This window comes from Aquila chrysaetos, chromosome 8, assembly GCF_900496995.4.
Source record: "Aquila chrysaetos chrysaetos chromosome 8, bAquChr1.4, whole genome shotgun sequence".
Taxonomy (NCBI): Eukaryota; Metazoa; Chordata; class Aves; order Accipitriformes; family Accipitridae; genus Aquila; species Aquila chrysaetos.
This window is the reverse complement of record NC_044011.1, coordinates 40549609-40567900: the sequence shown is the minus strand read 5'-3', so window position 1 is coordinate 40567900 and position 18292 is coordinate 40549609. Positions and strand designations below refer to the sequence as shown.

Here is an 18292-nt window from a genome sequence, read left to right as displayed (position 1 = left end):
TGTAGCATTAGGAAATATGGAAAATATATCTAATGAGCTATGATTCCTACCTAGTACTGGTGTTTTTCCCAATCAAAAGGCCATAAGTTCAATAGAGAAAAAGGAAAGGCCAGTGTTTTCTTATTCTTCCAGTTTTTCTGCCCCATTTTCTCTGCCTTTGTCCCCATTTTTGGTGTAGCTTTTATCTCGCTATCTTCTTTGATGCCAAACCTAGAATTTCAATTACTTTTGCTTTGCTTTCTCTCTGTTTTGCTACCTGTGGCTATGGAAATCAGCAATACACAACCTTCAGTTACCTCATCCAAATGATTTTTTGAAACAAAAAGGAATACTTTTTTCATTAGTTGCCTGGCTGCAGCCCCTGCCTGTTCTAGTCTGGGCACATAAATACGTTATTTTTGGAAGAGCAGTGTTGAGGAAGCAGTCAGGAAAGGAGTGATTACATCTGGCCAATAGTCCAAAATATGACTCTCCAGCCATATGCATTCAGGGCAATTTGGATCCCAGCAATTTGGTGGCACTTTATAATAATCCTTCCTCGGGGTTCATAGTTACTGCTGAAGTGTTTTTACCCTTAATGCCACCATTTTGCAAATGCCACTTCCCTCTCTCCTCCACACACAGCCCACACATACCCAAACATCCCCCTTAGAGCCATCATCTGTCAGACATATGATCAGCCTGACAGTGTGCACACACGCATACCTTCCAAAAGGGTAAACGTTTGCATTAGTGTTTCTTCTAGCACTGAGTCAGTCTAACATGCTACAGAATCAGAATAGCAGCATTTTGCACGGCATAAAATGCAAGGGAGAATGGCATCTTTTAAGGCAACAAGTGAGGACTGAGAAAGCTCAACAACCGCACCTGCATACTGAAATATCTCTGCTTTGCATGCTTAATCTCTGCATTGTTTCTAATATACAGCATGCATCAGTGTTCTCCAGCTCTGATCAGCAAAGGGAAGGATAAAGATCATTCTACACTAATTCCTGTTTTTTCTTTCTTCTCCAACTCTTATCTCTTTTTTTTTTACCCCCCAGAGCCTTCTGCTAATCCTCCAGGCATGCCTTGCAAGCTCTGCTGCTTTCATGGTCCAACCCTTCCTGTTTTGCAACAGCTCTGTCATCAGCAATAATGAAAACAAATGCTTTCTTCCCTCCACTCAGTGGCCCATCAGCAGAAGTCAGTGAGATCTCCAGGGAAGCCAGTTGGCAGGACAGCTGCAGGTTCTGCTGGCTTAGTTAACAGGCATCATGCAAGAGGATTAGGCACCCAGTTCTAGAATGGGGCATCAGTCTGCCCTTTCCAGCTCTAAAGGCATCATCCCTTGCTACAGGGCCTATCCATTCACAATGCAAACCAGCTGATGGACCTGGGAACTGCTGTGTTTCTGACTCTCTTTTGTCCTGTGAAGATACAAAGGAGTTAACCTTTGCAGGAGGCAAAGATTATTGCTTCTTGGTTGCTCTGTCAGTGAAGCAATGCAGCATTTACAGTTCCTGGCTGTAGTTAGACCTCTGAAAGATACAACTGCTACTCAAAGATCACAGGTAGCACTCATCCATCACCTGGAGATACAGTAAAGAGAGACAGGCCAATCTGTAGTAAGCAAGTTTATTTCGTCTCTTCTGACATCTATAGATTAGTCAGCTGCCAAGAAGATACAATAATGTGCTTCACCAGGAGTTACTTTCTGAACTCATCAGGAATTGTTGATGAGATGAGCACATGCTGAAGCTGTTGCTGGTCCCTGTCCCAGTGGCCACATCCCCACTAATGAAGGAGCAACGCTGAGCCTTTACTGTGTGTCGGACTTGGGTTAATATACCAGGATTTCTGGCTCGCTCGTGAGAAACAGAGCATGCAGAAAACCCTCTTCATGCTGAGGCTTCAGGCAGGAGACATGTGCCCTCCCTTCCCCAATTGTCATCTGTTCCCGAGTTGGTTCAGGCAGCCACTGATCTGGATGAATGAGCCAGATTCAGTGCAGTGAGAGAAGCATCTGCCTGACTCAGGCCACCAAACAGCATCTGCCACTGGCATTGTTTCTGAGTGATGCCAGAGAAAGGACAGGACCCGAGGGGTAAAAGTTTCTTCTTAGAACTTGAGGATTGTCTTTTTTGCCTCACCCCAGCAGCAGTGCTTTACAGACACAACTATAAACAGCTACTGCATGTTAAGAATCCAGCTGGCATGTCTACCTAGAGGGTAAATTGTTGGTTTTCCCACACACACTCCCCAAAGGTAGCAAAAGAGCTGCTTCATCTGCAGATCTGTGTCAGCACAGGCAGTAGGAGCTGTCAGCCAGCCCTGGCAGACCTGCAAAAAAATCAGGTCACCCTCCCTGCTCACACCTTTGGGTGAGCAGCCTTCCTAGGCCTGGGAAATAAGAATCTCAGGGTTTTCCTCAACAATAATTTTTCCATGGCCTCAAAGTGCTGATTAGGCTGTGCTGTCCATGTAGGGCACAGAAGGGAAGGCAAGTAGATGGAAAAAAAATGCAATCACTTCTTCCAGTGGCACTGTGTAAAATACCCCGCTGGGATTTCCCACCACTAGGGAGTGATCCACTTTGATTATCCTGGCCCTGATTATCTCCTACGCCTCCTTTTACATTAGAGCAGTGTAAAGAGGCCAGGAAAAGATCTGGACACGATCTTCTTCTTAGGGTGCAATTCTTCATGGGGTGCCTTAGCACAAACATCCCAGGAAAGATGGAAAAGGAAGCACATCATCAGCCAGCATCTCAGTGGCTCACAGACAGCATGCTATCGACTGCTTGAGGGAGCACAAATCCATTTTTGTCTTTTTTTTTTTGGCCCAGAGAAAAAAAAGGAGAAAAAAAATGCAATTTAACCTGTGTCTGCATCACTTCAAGCAAACCAGTCCATCCAGGCACACAGTAACTTCACTCACAATTTCAGGCTCAGAACCAGACATTTCTATCCAGGCCATCAATAAGTTTTGGATGGGGAGCCACAGTGGACAACAGCGTCTCATAGCTATTGTGGGCTTCATCATAAGGTGTCAGTATTAAGCCTTCCACTACCTCATCCCCTGCTAGAAAAATAATTTCCTTGCATGGTGTCCGATTACCCAAGTGACAAAACCTCAAAGGCAGTTCAGAGATAACAGGAGTCAGTGCAGGCCAATGCCTTTAAAGAGACTTTCCATCCTGTGTTAAGCTCAGTAAAAATTAATTGGGCCTGAGGGGTCAAATTTTTGTAAACACATTTAGGTACAGTTAGTTATCTAATTCCCAGAGTTGCCTGTGAAAAACTCACCTAAGGCTTATCTGAATCCTTAGGTACTTAAATACTTTTAAATAACCATTCCAAAATCTTGAATTCTGCAGTCAGACAGAACACTTGAGCTGTCATTTACAAATCCTGTTTTTTCCTAATAATGGGATTACTGGAGGAGTTTTGCAGTAGCTTTGAGAAAAGTCAGTCTTTCATATCTGTACTTTCATCTTTTAAACTGGGGGAGGGATGTACAAAAAAATCCATCTTATTAAAATAAACAAAGCCTATTTGTGTGAAGAAACTGAACCAGTTTTCATTACCATCCTGTACACAAAGCAAATATGACAGAGATTCATACAGTTCAGTCACATTCAAGTGACATTGATTAGTTTGCTGTTCTGTGGATTGCACACAATTTTGAGGGCTGTGTTTGCTTCCTTATGGTTTAACGGCAATTTTAGGTAACCTTGTTCCTTGTGTGGTTGCTTTATGTCTAAAATATTTGCAATACAGGCTGGCAACATCATCTCATAGATGCCTAGAAACGTTGCTTAATTCTGTTAAGACACATGGTGGCATTAAACGGCAGCAGAGCTCACCAGGAAAAAGAAATTAGATTGCAGTTTGCAAAGGGAGTTGCAAAAAAGGCTTGCTGGGTGACGATCCCTTTGCAGGGAGATTTGGCTGGACTAGCTTTCCTGAGGGCTGCTGAAGGACTAGGCTGAGGTTATGGATACAAGAATCAGCTCCATTCACTGGCTCCATGAGCTGCTCGGGCAAGTATGATGTCCTTTGCCAGAGAGAGGCGGAGCGGTCTGGGAATGAACGAGGAATTAATACAAGTAAAGCTGTGAGGGTTTCCCCAGGTCGAAAGATGGTTCCCAAGGAAACTCCCCCACTTGACCATGTGACAAATCTCCTGGGATATACGTGACATATGCAGTCTGATGTCTTCACTGCAAGCCTGGAACATGTGGCCAGCAATTGCTCGTGCTGCCCCAGCACAGCAGGAGCTGAGATTAGCGGGCACTTCCCAAAGCTGTTTTTCTGGCAAACTCAATTCCTTGACCCCTTCTGTGAGAAAGCTTCACAGATCAAGGAGGCAGTGTGCCTCCCTCTTCAATGCCAGAAGGATTCGCGTGAGGGAGAAATAAGCGAACTGACTTGCCAAAGACAGAGGAGAGAGCATAGAAATTATTTTCAATCTGTGTTTTTGCAAGTGCAGGGAGAGGCTTCCACTGCTCCACTTCCATGGAGTTGCACACTGCCAGACTCAGGCCAGCTTCTGAAACTCTGCCGGTTAGCACTTTGAGCAAAAAATAATTTTAAGCATCTTGTAAAACTCTTCCCTGAAAGAGAAAGAAATGTTTTACTTTCTCCTGTCAAATTGTAACCATATCTCAGGAGAGAAATAAATGTGTTTTGGCACACAACGAGGTCAGGCTGCATTTTGATGGCACTGTTCACACTTTGTCCCTGAAACAGACTGAGCATTTGGCAGAGCAACACAATTTATTACTGAATGAGAAGATGTGAAGAACATTTGGGTTTAACCTCTCCACCAACAGACGTTTTAAAATACTCCTAGCAAGCTGCTCCTTTCTGATAGCAAAATACTATCAGAAGTTGGTGGTACGCTGCTCTTCCCAGGATCTAGTCGCTGTAGTAGGTCAGAGCAAAAATCAGGCCAGGCTGGGGTCCCTTGATAGGAGACAATGGCTGATGTTTCAGGTAACATGTCCCACAATATGATTATGCACACTGCAAAAATCATTATTCACTCCCTGCCCAATTAGATGGCATGGGGAACTGCAGTACACTCTTTTCTGGCCCTGGCATGAACCATTGCCAGCGGTGTGCAGGTGATTTACTGATGCTTCTAGGAAGCTCCTGTGCACATACCCGTCATCTGAAAAGAGGCCTCTCTCCTCATCCCCTCCCCAGCGTCCCCCTCCATGCCATCCGTGTTACTGAAAACAGAGATTTTTTTGTCCTTAAATGGCTACAGGTGTGGGTGGAGCCTGGTGGGAGCCCTGCTCAGCATCCTGCCCTGCTCAGCATGGGAGCACTTGCACCATGTTCCACAAAGCTAATATGCTCGACATGGCACCATGCCTTTGGCTTTGCTCAGTTGAGCTAGTGCCTGAAAGGAAAAAAAGTGAAGGGAGTGATCAGAGAAAGTGTGCAGAAGTCTCCTACTCTCTTTTCTTTTGTTTATTATCACGTCTCTTTAACACACCCAGGCTGTCCTCAGGAAACCTGTGTTCTCCACCACCACCCTGCACAGTTTGGGGAGAAAACAGGGCATCAGCTCGAATTCCAAAAGCAAGGAAAAACCTGCAACACATGGGCTTGCTAATTATTTAGAGCCTTGAATAAAAGCTTGGCATTTTCAGGCATTGCTAAGGGCAAGGTGGATGCCTGCTCAACCTCTCATTCCCAGGGATTTTTAGGTGCGGAGCATGGCATGTATTTCTAATGTCATTGGGCTATAAAAAGAAGTGTGTGCATCACCCCACGGCTCCCTAGGAGTGAATAAGTGATGAGATTGGAAGTGTCATCCAAGACAGGCTCATGCAGCCAGATGTCACTGCTGCTTCAACACCACCACAGATCCCTCAGTGTTGAAGAGGGTGACATATCTGCTGTTTGCAGATGGGTAGGAGGTATTTCCAGGCTGCTTTAGTATGTGAGTGCCAATAATCCTACGGCCTCCCTGAGCCAGGCAGTGCTGCTGGTTTCTGCCAACATCATGCCTTTGGGAGCTAACCCAAGGCCTGCTTCAGAAGCAGAGGGACTAGAGAAGGTCAGTGGGCGTTTCTATGTCCAATGTGGTCTCTGGGGGCAGGAAGACCAAAGCACAGGTAGCTCAGGGACTGCATTAAGTGAGCTGTGTCTGTTAAACACAGTTTCATGTGTTCTGGGACCACCTAGGGCTCTGTTATGCATCCCACCGCCATCCTGGCCTGGATCTTCAAAGCCCAGTTCCAGAAGGCACAACCAGAATTTCAGCTAAAGACATGGAAATAAGCCTCTTGCACTGTATTGCTTTGAGGTCTTTCTCCCACAGCAGTCTTTCAGAGAAACTAGAATATGGAGCTAGGATTTAATGTGAAAAAGATAGGGTATGAATCTACCAGTCACCCTTGTAGAGCTCAGCGGGTGGGACATCAACACGTTACTTTGTAGCAAGCTGACTTGTGTTTTACCCTCTTTCTCTGCAGAAGAGATGCTGGCCCCCCTCTCTCTCCTTCCAGCCCATCCTTCTCAGTAATGCACTGTAACCCATGACCTCTTGGACAAAAGATGAGAATACTAATTGCTTGGAAACATTCCACAGAAAGTGGACGTTAAGTGGACTAAAGCTGAACAGCAATGGAAATTACAACATGGACATCATCAGAATCCATCACAACTAATGAGATTAGAGGGGATACCACAAGAATTCTTAATGATCTACTCTGTGCCCCAAAATTTTTATCAGTGCATCTGAACCATGCTTTGCTCTTCTCCCGCCCTCTACTTGCACACTTTGAAGAGTACAGACAAGGGAGGACCCCAGGAGCCTTTCATCCTACTCTGTACCTCTCTTATACAACCCTTGTTTCTAATTATATGCAGACACAACAGCAATGGCAATGACTTCATAGTGAACCCCCCTAATGAATAAATCATCCTAATTTCAAGGCAAAGTTAGCACAACCATCCACTGTGTCATTTCCATGAATCACAGTGATAAAGGGCCATGCTTGTTAAGACATTGCTTATGCAAATGCAATACAGCACTAATGAATGTAAGCAAAGTCCTACAGTGCCAGGACAAGGCAGGCTTGTGCCAAAACTCCTAGGAAGCGGCTGTTGCTTTGTTCAAAGGAATAAGTGATGGGCTGGGGCAGAGAGGCTCTCAGGAGCCTGGGACTGTACTATTCAGCTATTTCAGATCCAAGGTTATGGTCCTTATTCTTTAGGAACATGCTTTCATACCAAATATTTCTGATTTATAAGCAGCAAGGCCTCTCTCTGAGTTCCTGGAAATTGTGATAGGGGAGAGGATACTCTGAACCAGGATGGTCCAAAGATCAGCTCCTTTGTGATGAGATAGCAGCTTATTGGGAGTGCAGTGTAAGGTGCTGAAAAAGACCTACAATACTTTGGATTTCTTTCATTATTCTCCAAAGCCTAATCTAATTTAACAGCTCACAAAGCAGGGCTTTGCTGAGGAGGTATCTCTGTTTTCAAGCAGATCTCATTGTTATTGTGTCTGTACTGATATTCGATACCTTGATGTTATTGTTTATATTCTCCAGAAGCCTATAAAAGAGGTCTAGAGCCAAACAAGGGTTAGTCCTGTGGTGCTAGATGATTTATGGGTAAAGTGTAAGAAAAGGCCCTGCCACGAACAGCCAGATGGGCAAAATAGCTGGGTGAGGGATAGGATGGCAGAGAAAGACAGAATGATTTCCTCAAGGTCACACAAGTCACAGCACAAAGCTGGGAATAGGCTTGATGACTCACAGGGAAGTGCAGTATATTGTCCTGCTGATGCAGAAGTCTCTGATATCCCTGACTAACACACCACATGAAATTATTTCATGCTCTGGAATTCTATGGCACCAAGTATCAGCCAAAAAAGGTCTAAAACAATGAATGTAACTCAATATATGCCACCAAAGGTTTTCTGTTCCCAATAGGTGCCATGCACAATTGATTTTCATTTACAGTTGCTTTCTTTGTTAGATGATGTCATGGATTATTTCTCTCTGAAAGCCTTAAATGATACAAAGCACTTGATGAGTCATTGGGAAAACCAGTCTTCATGTCTAGCTGGTGCAAGAAGAAAGGACCATAAATTCCCTACCCTCAGTGTTTCCAAGACTTGAAAGCAATTGCATTGGTCTCATACAGTGAATGCAGCTCTCCCACCATTCCCAAGTCATGCAATCAAGCAGTTAGTACTTCACTGCTTGGTATTTGGTTTCAAAGCCTACCAGTGTCACTCATTGCTCCAGAAATGAGCACCTGAAGGCACCTTGGACTGGTAATATTTGACTGTGCCTCAGTTGGCCAAGGCTGGAGCAGAGGTGCTGTTCAGTCTGCAGCTGAGCCAGTGAAAGGCATAATTTTCCCTTGCATAACACTATTGGAGCGTTTGACCTACTAAGGTCTGCATTGTCACAACACGTGTTGGTACCCCCAACGTAGTTCTGTATTTTATTAGGTTCATGCAATCCCCCTTTGGAGCCTCAAAACAAAGCGAAAACATGCCTCAAGCACACTGATAAAGGGCTTTTGAATGGAGATAGATGAATCACACACCATTTCACAATTAGCACTTTAATTTTGAACATTAATTAGGGCACTGGTGTTTGGAGAGTTTAGTTCTCATCGACCCACTTACATTGTTCAGAGAAGGCCTAAAGAGATACTGAAGTTTGCAGAGAAATCAATAGGAAAAATGAAAAGTCAGTACCAGCTGCAGCCCATGAACTGAATACTGGTGACCTGGGAAATGCTTCACGAAAAAAGACTTGCTTACTAGAGCATGGGAAGAAGCAGTATTTCAGTTACAATACCATGACACTAAAGAAATATAGGCACACTGAAGCAAGAGAGTGGTTTCATGTGCAAGGCACAGGATAGGCTACAGATGGGAATCCACAGCCCAGCTTTGGTTCACTGAATAGTTCTCCTAGGCACTATTACAGTTATCTTAGTGAGCTCTAACATCCTTTGAAAACATTATTCTTGTGCAAGAGAAAAAATGTTACCTATTTGGAGGTGTAAACACAATACCTAAAGCCAAAAGTCTGTAAAGAGGCTTGGATGTGAATTCATTATGAATACACTCTGATGAAATGAGATTTACTGGCTCTTCTTTATGTAAGGAAGTGGAATGAAATCTGGAAATAAAAACAGATGGAGATCAGCACATCCCAGCCATAATATAAGCAGGTGTACTACTAAGCAGTAGCTACAGGTGAAGCAACGAATTTATTTATTCTAAAGAATTACAGACACTGAAAACACCTGCTACTTTCCAGAAAGATAAAAGCCAAGAGAAGATATATCCTCCCAGGCCACCAAAAGAAGAAACTGAATTATGAAGAAGTCAGCTGAACAATACACCTCCATCATGGCAATAGCAGAGTGACCTTTATCATATTCTGAGGACCACCTTGTATATCAGTGAGAAGACAGCAAGGACATCCCTGCAGCAAAAGCATCCAAAGTAGGGTTTGGAATACAGATAGCATGTTAAGTTTTGCAGGTTGAATGGGAGTTTTAGGGAGCAAGGAGGACGTTACCAGGTCACACTTGCTACAGCCTTTCTGGCATGTAAATGAGGACTTTCCTCTTTCAAGTTTCTCATCTCAGTATGCAGGAGGCAATATGTCTCACTCCCTCCCCTTTTTCTGTCCCCTGGCACAGAAAAGGCAAGACCTCAAACCCTGAGAATTTGCATTGGATACCGCTGCTGGAAAACACACAGCAGATTGGAGAGTTGCATGAGTGTACTTTATTTTACTTTATGTAGGGGAAAAAAAAAAAAAAAAAGCTGCTGTAGAGAGCAGTCTTATTACTCAGTACTCTGCATGGTGTTCGACTTGATTTAAGTAGCAGAAACCTTAATTAGGGCTCTGAACAGGCTTTCTAATAGTGCAGTTCAAACTACTGGAAAAGAAACATTTGTCTAGTCAAAGCAAACAGAATTTGATTAGTTTCCCTGAGGGACCCAGGGAGTGAAACAGGAATGACACAGAGGAGACACTAAGTCCAGCAGGACACAGCTGGATGATTCCTCTCAAACCCGTTATATATTTTAAAACATCTGTCCAGACTGCAGTGAGCCTTCTAGCCTACAGATGCAAATGATAAACTGCAAGTGAAATCTGTGGAAGAAATGAAAATTACAAGCTAGATTCTCCCTGGGATCCTGATCTGCGCGAGAGCAAACCCATCAGCTTGAAAGGGTTATTTCAGATTCATGAAGCTGTAAAAGAACTCGGAAGAAGGTCTTAGGAGCAAAATTATCCTGGATCATGGTCATTTACAGAGGCAAAAGCTTGCAACATCAGAGCTGCCTGGTTCAAAGCATCTGTTTGGAGAGGCTTTTTGGAAACATGCCTTTTATACATGGCCTCTAAAACTTTAGCACTGACTGTGCACAATAACACATTCCAGAGCATCTGTAGTTCCCTCAGCTACACAAGAAATACTTGAGAATCAAGCAGAAGAAAAATACTATCTTGCTGCAGTACTGGGAAGAATAGCATGGAGATAGTGGAAAGCAATCAGTGGATGCTGAATCTAACTACGTGGAATGGAAGTGAAGTTGATGTGAAAAGCAAGTTTTATGAAGAAACATGTCCTTGAACCACCACTTACAGGTTGTCTTTGATTTGCTTTGATTGCAATGAACGCCGGGGCAGCGCGAGGAGCACCGCTGGCGGGACACACGTGGGCAGGTAGCGGCTTGTCTGAGCCGGGGGGGGCGTTCCCAAGCAACCGACCCGCTGATTGGACGACACAGACAGCAGGGGGCGGAGCCCGCACCGGATAGCGCGGGAGATTTAAGCGGGGGAAAGCAATCAGCCCAGCTGATTGTAAGGGGCGAGCATAGACGTATTTCCCAGCGGGCAGCGTGGTGACCATCCTCTAAAAAAACCAGTGTCCTCTGCTTCTAGCACCTGGCAGAACCAGTGCAGCCACAAAGAGCGAGCTCCTGTTCCTGCGTGCGACCACCCAGGTTTCTGGCTGTGGGATTTGTGAAGGGATATTCCCAGAGGTGGAAAGGATATCGACATCTGTCTCCAGGACTGGTGCCTCTGCCAAAACTTTGGGATTTTAAACCATGGAAGAGCCTTCGAGACACAAGGTATGCTGGCTTCTGATGGGATGGGGAAAATGCGTCTTTTGGTGTAAGCTGGTGGGAATGATCGAGAGAGCTTTAAACTAGACTCAGTGGAGGGAGGAGATCCCAACAGGGTTGCAGTAGGTAAGCTAAGGGTTGGCATGACATCTCCTGAGGATGTTAATGCTTCTGGGAACATTTACACTGCTCCTGGGAGCATGGAGGGCTCAGGAGTGTACCTGAAATGCTTGTACACCAACATATGCAGCATGAGAAACGAACAGGATGAACTGCAAGTGTTGGTCAGCTCCCAGAGCTATGATATCATTGGCATTAGTGAGACTTGGTAGAATGAATCCAGCGACTGGAGTGCTGGGATGGAGGGCTACGGGCTGCTCAGGAGGGATAGGCAAGACAGGCGAGGTGGAGGTGTTGCACTATACATAAGACAGTAACTTTAGGCACAAATATAGATTAGGAGAGGAATGGCTGAAGAGCAGCCCTGCAGAAAGGGATCTGGGGGGGCTGGTCGACAGCAGGCTCAGTACGAGTCAGCAGTGTGCCCTGGCAGCCAGGAGGGCAAACGGCACCCTGGGGTGCATCAAACACAGTATGACCAGCCGGTCAAAAGAGGGGATTATCCCACTGTATTCAGCATTGGGGCAGCCTCACCTTGAGTACGGTGTGCAGTTCTGGGCCCCACAATTTAAGAAGAATGTGAAGGTCCTTGAGTGCATCCAGAGGAGAGCAACAAAGATGGTGAAAGGGCTGGGAGGAATATCCTGTGAGGAGCGGCTGAGGACTTTGGGCTTGTCCAGTTTGGAGAAAAGGAGGCTGAGGGGCAACCTCATTGCTCTCTACAGCTTCCTGAGGAGGGGATGTGGAGAGGGAGGTGCTGAGTTCTTCTCCCTTGGGATCCAGTGAGAGGGCACATGGAAATGGTTCAAAGCTGCATCAGGGGAGGTTCGGACTGGACATTAGGAAGTGTTTCTTTACTGAGAGGGTGGTCAAACACTGGAACAGGCTTCCTAGAGAGGTGACGGATGCCCCAAACCTGTCAGTGTTTAAGACGCATTTGGACAATGCCCTTAATAACATGCTTTAACTTTTGGTCAGCCCTGAATTGGTCAGGCAGTTGGACTAGATGGTCATTGTAGGTCCCTTCCAACTGAAATAGTCTATTGTATTCTATGCCTATTTCTTTAGGTAAAGGCACTGCAGTCCTGAAAGAAATTTTATTGAAACAAGCACTCTTCACATGGGGGTGACAGCTGAGGTAAGTGCAGGTTAAATCGGTGGTCTTTTCTGGTAGAAGCAATGGCAACTACTTTGCCTATATCACTCATATAAGCTAGTGGCCTCTTCATAAATGCACAGCTTTGCATCTTTCTCAGCCTTGAAATAAAGATTTGTACTTGTTCGTTCAATTCTTATTCTCTTCCTAAAAGTTTTGTACAGCCTTGCTCTGGAAAGGGAAAAATGAGCAACAGTGTATCTGATTTACTGTCTCCAAGAGCCTAGCTACCAATGCAAACAGGCCTGTTTATTTTATAACTGCCTGTACACATAATATTAAAATCAAATATTGGTTCTGGAGTAGGGACTCATAACGGGATAGTTTTTTACTTGATAAATAGCTGGGTTTGTGTGGAGATTCATATCAGGCTCCATACACACAAACCTAAAGTAAATATTTGCCCATCTGTGGTGGGTTGACCCTGGCTGGATGCCAGGTGCCCATCAAAGATGCTCTATCACTCCCCCTCCTCAGCTGGACAGGGGACAGAAAATATAATGAAAGGCTCATGGGTTGAGACAAGGGCAGGGAGAGATCATTCACCAATTAACGTCATGGGCAAAACAGACTTGACTTGGGGAAATTAGTTTAATTTATTACCAATCAAATCAGAGTAGGGTAATAAGAAATAAAACCAAATCTTAAAACATCTTCCCCCCCCCCCCCCCCCCCCCCTTCCTCCTGGGCTCAACTCCACTCCCGATTTCTCTACCTCCTCCCCTCCAGCAGCACAGGGAGACAGGGAGTGGGGGTTAGGGTCAGTTCATCCCACCTTGTCTGTGCCACTCCATCCTCTTCAGGGGCAGGACTCATCACACTCTTCCCCTGCTCCAGCATGGGGTCCCTCCCACGGGAGGCAGTCCTCCATGAACTTCTCCTACGTGGGTCCTTCCCACGGGGTGCAGTCCTTCAGGCACAGACTGCTCCAGCGTGGGTCCCTCGTGGGGTCACAAGTCCTGCCAGAAAACCTGCTCCAGCATGGGCTCCTCTCGCCACAGGGCCACAGGTCCTGCCAGGAGCCTGCTCCAGCACAGGCTTCCCACGGGGTCACAGCCTTCTTCGAGCATCCCCCTGCTCTGGCGTGGGGTCTTCCCTGGGCTGCAGGTGGAGATCTGCTCCACTGTGGACCTCCATGGGCTGTAGGGGGACAGTCTGTCTCATCATGGTCTTTCCCACTGGCTGCAGGGGAATCTCTGCTCTGGCACCTGGAGCACCTCCTTCCCCTTCTTCTTCACTGACCTGGGTGTCTGCAGGGTTGTTTCCCTCACATGTTCTCACTCCTCTCTCTGGCTGCAGTTGTGCAGGGTTTTTTTCCCCCTTCTTAAATAAGTTATCACAGAAGTGCTACCACCATTGCTGACAGGCTTGGCCTTGGCCAGCAGTGGCATTGGCTCTTGGACATAGGGGAAACTTCTAGCAGCTTCACACAGAAGCCACCGCTGTAGCTCCCCCTGCTAGCAAAACCTTGCTGTGCAAACCCAATGCACCATCTCACTTGTGATTTTTCCTGCTTCTGCAGCACCTCTTAAAATGAGACAAGTCATGCAACCTGTTGTGGTCTTCGCTTCGCAAGTTTGTTTCCTCAGGCAGGCAAGGATAGCAACAGAGTCAGAGGCAAGTAGAGAACACAGTTCACTCCTGTGCTGTATCAATATAAATCAAGGAACAAAAATAGAAAACAGGCAAGACTGAAATCACCAACTTGACTGCCTGGAATAGTGTGTTGCCAAAATACTCCAATTCCTCTTTGACCCAGGACAAAGATGCTTTTGCTTTTCTCCTATTACTTTTATTCTTTTTTTTTTTTTTTTTTTTAAACTGGAGAGAGTATGTGAGTGCCTCAGAGAAATTTCACTTTTCCTGACACTGAGTGACTTAAACTTTGTTTGGGTTCTTTGTGCAAAAATTAGCAGCAAAACAATTCTATAATTGTCTTAATACACCAAGTTACTAAAATGAATGGACCTTCATGTTAATTAAAAAAATACATGGCTTAAAAGTCACTTGGCCTTTCTTTAAGAATCACTGTATTACTTGTTCTAAATGAAAAAACAAGTCTCTAGAGGAAGCTAAGGTCTGCAAAGAAATGGGCTGGAATTTAAGTACAGGAGGTTGCAGAGGGAATCTGTTGCTGCCCTAAAACTGAATTTTTGCTTCTTCATTCCTAAAGATTACATCCACTAGTCTCTCTCCTCCCACTCTGCATCTATTTTTCTATACACGGATATATAAATACAGTTACTATTTTAACTGCTTTTTAAATACAAATGTTGCCAATTTGCCAATGTTTTGCATGATGCCTGGAAAACATAAAATCAAAATATTCATCCAGATCCACATATGGCCAGATCCTTAGGTGGTGTCAATGCTTGCAGCTCTGCTAATTTTTTTGGAGCTGGGCCACTTTATGCCTGCTAAGGATATGGCTCAGTAGAATCCAACTGAAAGACTCTTTGGCTTCTCTAAGATATAGATCTAGACCATTGTTATTACAAATGCTTTAAAAAATCTGGAGTATGTTAGATGTTGGGACTGCTACTCTGGTAAACAATCATATGTTGGAATGTTTTCCTACTACCTCAAACTCCATGAAGCAGAAAATGCAAAGCCTGTTCTCTCTCCTCCTGTTTATATTGGGACCAATAATGCTAATTTTCAAATTTAATTTAACATATGCCTGAAAGTTGCCTGATTACCCCAGACAAAAATTGCAATTGGCAGCTCCAGTTTCTGGCATGGCTGATTTCAGAGTGGACTATCTATGCAGATCAAAATGTAAAGCAGCACCACTGGTGAGGCCTGGAATACAAGTTGTTCCCAGATATGTGCCCAAATCTTTGGTGTTTAATCACAGCATAGGTCGGAAAAGTGTGAAAGGAGCTAATTCTGCTACACATTTACTAGGAAATGAGAAATCATCCTCAAGTATGTGACATTACAGGGCTGAATAAAAATAGGAGTTTAACAGAAGATTAAATCTGTGGAAGCTAAGATTTAAATCTTTAAAACACCTGGTCAATTCAGATGCTCTGTATCTTTCCTTAAAAAGAATACTCTCAAGGTGGCAGCATTTGGATAGAGCTTGCTACTGGACCATGAAGTGAAAGTATTCCTGCCTGGTTTCAAACATAGGTTTTGCAACTGTAGGAATAAATGAAGTTGAACACTAGCTGAACTCACCAAAGGGCATTTTAAAACCAAGAGAGGAGGGGAAAATGAAACAAAACAACAAACAGAAGGACAAATAGTAATAATGCCAATGAAGCATGAACAGCCGCACCATGATAGGTGCTCCCTTGCAAAAAAACATTTAAAATAAGAGTGCAGGTAATCCATCCCCAGAAACTTCTCCACACAAAAGTTAATATTAGCATACTGGGGGAGGAGGAGCACCACATTGAACTAGGTCTCATAAGTTAAGGAAGCCCTCTTAGAAAGTCCTTCTTCAAAGGATCAGATTATGGATGCAATTGTAAGCAGCTGGTTGTGGAACAGCCCTAGGGGTCACTTGGCTTTGATGCGGAGTGGCAAAAGAAATGCAGATGAGTTTGCTAAACATGAAGCTGTCACTTCTGAGGGCTTTTATTAATTAGCCTATGACTCATTTGCTGCTGTGAAATAAATAAATAAAGCCTGCTCAGTACCATTTCTTGATTTTGCTTTTTCCACCTGTAGTTTCTGGAAATATCTTTGCATGAGAAGAGCTGTACAGTCTCTTTCCTTGACAATTTTGTCTCTCAGTTGTGTTTTCCTGCAGCCACTAAAATTGAGGGGAGTTGAGAGTCCTTGATGTCATGGTGAATCTTGCTCTCTCCTAGGAGGTACCCCCACAACCCTTGAATATATGAAGTTTTTCAAATTCTTAAATGGTTGTGCCCTAACATCATCCCTGTGAATAGGGATGGTTTAATAGTAATAGGGCAGGTTTAATAGTAGAGCTGGTGCTAACAAGATGTCATTGGGAAAAGGGGAGGAGAGAAACCTGCTATGATTTATAAGAAATGTACTGTGGTCTCAAGGATCCTGGCTGGATTCTTGTTCAACTGTCCCAGAACTCACCTGAACAACAGGATGTCCACTTTCTCACTTCCGTGCCCCCATTGGAGCTCAGTGTGCTTGATTTTTCTTACTGAGGTTCCAGTTTCACACAGGAGGAGCCTTTATGAGCTAGTCATCAAACCAAGGAAATTGAAGTACCTTTGCAAGTCAAAAATTACTTATTTTCCATAGAGTTAATCATGAGATCTATCAACTTCTTTATCTTTGGGTAGAGTCATAATTTGGAAACTGCTTAGAGAAAGACAGAGTTGCATGAGAAAAAAGGGTCATATCTTCAGCAGGGGTAAATCAGTACAGCTCTCTTGAGTCAGGGAACCCATGTTGATTCATGCTGCTGAGAATCAAGGGATAACTTCTTTCAGTGCATGAATACACTATTTGTAATTGGCAAATAAAACCCCATTTAAATAAGAGCCTAATTCCTATGAAGAAAGAAAGTATGAGCATTGAAAACTTGGTTTTTGTTAAGTTCCAATCTCCATTATTTGGAAAGAACAGAAATTAGGTTGCACACAACATATTATTTATTAAAACAATTTTTACCGACAATGCAGTTTGGTCTTGGGGACAATAATGTTGGAACAAGAGGTAATGGCAGCTTTGGGAGGAAGAATATGTACGAAGAGAAAGAAAGTAGACAACCACCCCTTCTTCCAGATTGTGGGGCTGCTTCATCCCTTTCATGGATGGTATACAGGGCACAGCAAACTACCACCACAGGCAGCTGCACTTCCTCTTTTTGCCCAGAATGGCATAGCCTGGGCCTTTGCAGAGTTAAAAGCTTTGGGGTTGAAATTTTGATGAAAGTCTATGCTATAGATTTATGACCCAGGTAGGGCAGTTACTGGTATTATTTCTATTATAAAGGATTCTATACAACTATTTGGGGGGCCATAGGCAAAAGAGATGCAATGCTTGCTCATTGTTTTACGATTGGAAGAGTGTCACATCAGGAGCCGCCAGAAGCAGGTCTTGGCTCAGGTGGAAAGGAAGTGGGAGACAAGCCAGTGTTTAAAAACCCGAAGAGGAGTAATGGCTATAAAACCCCTGACACTAATTTTTGATGCTGACGCTTTGGGGCAGGTTTTGAAGAATGGACCCCCTGTGTTGTACTGCAAATATGCATACATGTTTTGTGATTAAGGCTTGCTATCTCTGTGTATGCATATTTTTATTTATTATTTATATGCCACCAGGAATGTACATGGCACTTCAGAGACATATAAAACTAGCTGTTACCTCCTGTGAATTGCTTCCAATCTAAGTGCTTTGTAAGGCTCTTTAAGCAACTAATTTGGAAATCCAGCTTTTTTAGTGCCACTTTTTAACAACAGACGCACTGATCCAATAGAAATCATTTGTTTTCCCATTGAAATTCTGTGATGGCTGCCACAGACTGGCAGTGAGCAGGTTTCAGGATGAAGTATTCTGCTAGAGTCTTCATTATGGGAAAACTCTTTCTCTTTCTCTGTCCTTTTTTCTATTTTATGAGATGATTTTTTTTATATTACCAAAGACCTTGAAAGCCGAAAACAGAGATGGATTCCTGTTGTGGAATGTACCAAACATGCACAGTGTAAAGATGGCTGTAGTACCAAGCAGCAAAGAATTTATAATGCATTTGTTTCTGCTGGACTGAGTCACCAAGATGACCCTGTCTGTCTAGGTCCAACTATATCACAGCTCAGCTGAAATATGAACAAGAGATCAACCATTTGCAGATTAAGTGGTGAAAGAAAACACCTACGCAGAGCACGTGTCAGAATGGCTCTATCAGGGACTTAAAGTCCTAAGATTCCCAGGAGGACTACTGCTGCACATGCAACATAAATTATA

General features: G+C 44.1%; 1 long non-coding RNA gene across 1 annotated transcript in view; it reads left to right on the top strand.

Moving 5' to 3' along the window:
- Positions 1-18292, top strand: part of LOC115344680 — an 89500-nt gene that overhangs the window by 10069 nt on the left and 61139 nt on the right. Inside the window, exons 3-4 of the long non-coding RNA XR_003924593.1 lie at positions 1044-1821; positions 1862-11124. This is a non-coding gene — a long non-coding RNA (uncharacterized LOC115344680). The remainder of the gene's footprint in view (positions 1-1043; positions 1822-1861; positions 11125-18292) is intronic.